We start from the raw sequence: 1,948 nt of genomic DNA, 5'->3' as shown, positions 1-1,948 counted from the left end.
TTTCAGATGAGACATTATACCCAGGGCTCTTCTCTTGTCTTAGGTGATTATGAGAGTTCCCATTGCACTAATTTGAAGGAGCCACTCAGCCAGCACCATAGAGAAAAATGGTAACTATCTTATTGCAGTGTTTGGGAGCTTACTGTGTTGAAATTAGTTTTTACCTTTTGTACATTAAAACAGGGACTAGGAGTCAGAAGTACTTAATTGGCTGTGAAGTGCATTGGGTTGCCCTATGACCATGTTGTGTAGAAATGTCCTTTTTTTATCAAATCTTTGTATGCTGATTTATGAAGTGGGAGAACACTGCTGTTGTTTTCAGTCTAGACCTGACTGTTAGAGGGAAGTAATGCACTTCCACTGTTTAGAAAGACCTTCACAGAGCTATAGAAACTACAGATATTTTCCAGAAGTAGGAGAAAAGTTCCCTGTCAAATGGAGGCAAAATAAGATTTTAAAAAGGAACAAAACAGTCTCAAATTTTAAATGATCACTTATTTGCTGGCTTCAACACTCATTGTTCTATATATAAAGGGGGCCATTTGAATAGGTTTAACATGCATACATAGACAAAAAGTTTTGATTAGTTTGTTAAGTTACAATTTTTCTTCTGATATGCCGAGACAAAAATAATAGGTTTTCTTTGTTTTTGGAATCTATATTTTTCTAATGAGAAACAAGCACATTGTGATTGGTCAACTAGTCCTCACAATTGCAAATGTGTTTTAGTATACAGTATATTTATGGCCTCAATGTTTTCCACAGTATTTGTTCTTTGTTCTCGAAACTGTCTGAACTTTGACATTTAACATTTGTAGACATGAGTATAGAATATAATGCATCTCAAGTGAGCCTTTGTATAACCATTGCTTTTAATAATCAAGTATACCATATATACTAAAGAAACAATGAACTTTTGATTTATATTTTATAACCAAAACATCACCTAAAATCACTGTTAAAAATTGTAAAGTTACTTTCAAAAGCACTCAATAATATTCTTCCTGTTCACAAAACAAATGCAGAAATGTTAATCTTCTACCCAATCCCAAAAACTGTAGAACAGCTTTACAATGCAATTCACATGTTAAATGGAATTATCACAAATAGCATCTCAAAATCAGAACAAATGAAAAAAGTACAAAAAATTATTAACACAAAACAAAGAAAGTTCAGTTATATCTACAAACAGGTCTTGAGATGCACTGGAAATGTGTAGCTGTGGTTATATGGAACTTCACTCATTTCCTCTTCGACTTTTCTTGTGACTCTTCTTTGATCTAAATGTACAGTGTAGAAGTTATTAGAAACAAAGCAATCAATCATTCCATAGAAAGCAATAATAAAATCGTATGAAACTAATAATACCTCTCAGGTGATTTAGAATGACTTCTGTGTCTGTGGCTTCTGTGATGACCTGTTTGAAAAATGTAACAAGTATGAGTCATACAAACATACATTAAAAGGCAAACAGCCTCTCTGTCATTCCTAGCACAGAAACGCATTTTTCCTCCTTGAAAGATGGAAAGTAACCTACAATATTAAGACACATCCCCAAGGTCACTTCAGAGTGCAGTTAAGAATCAACCACATTGGTGCACCACTGGAGTAACATATAGACCACACCAGATAAAGGCAACCAATGCCTTCACACAAAAAATATTAATGTACTACTTTTATAATCAACCATCGCCAGCTTTGTAGTCATTTCTATCTCCACTAGCTTGTACATTCAGACCAATGAGACTCACATTATTGGCAGTGAAGCAATGAGAGAAAATTCTAAAGCAGAGAATTAATCTTCACTCAGAGGGGCAGGGCTTGATCAAGAATAGTCAGCACGGCTTTGTTAGAGGGTGGTCATGCGAAAAAATCTGATTTGAATTTTTTGTAAATTTTTTTGTAAGCTGATGTGAAGATGAGGGTTGTGTAGTTGATGTAGTTTATA

At 34.2% G+C, this 1,948-nt stretch overlaps 1 long non-coding RNA gene across 1 annotated transcript; it reads right to left on the bottom strand.

Moving 5' to 3' along the window:
* Positions 1 to 853: 853 nt before the first annotated feature.
* LOC125484164 lies at positions 854 to 1,485 on the bottom strand. The gene is made up of 2 exons (XR_007263004.1): positions 1,369 to 1,485; positions 854 to 1,280 (listed from the first exon to the last, which is right to left on the bottom strand). It is a non-coding gene; the product is annotated as an uncharacterized LOC125484164 (long non-coding RNA).
* Between the last annotated feature and the right edge of the window lie 463 nt (positions 1,486 to 1,948).

This window comes from Rhincodon typus, chromosome 10, assembly GCF_021869965.1.
Source record: "Rhincodon typus isolate 14 chromosome 10, sRhiTyp1.1, whole genome shotgun sequence".
Lineage (NCBI taxonomy): Eukaryota > Metazoa > Chordata > Chondrichthyes > Orectolobiformes > Rhincodontidae > Rhincodon > Rhincodon typus.
The sequence above is the reverse complement of the archived record's forward strand: the minus strand, read 5'-3'. Positions and strand labels throughout refer to the sequence as shown.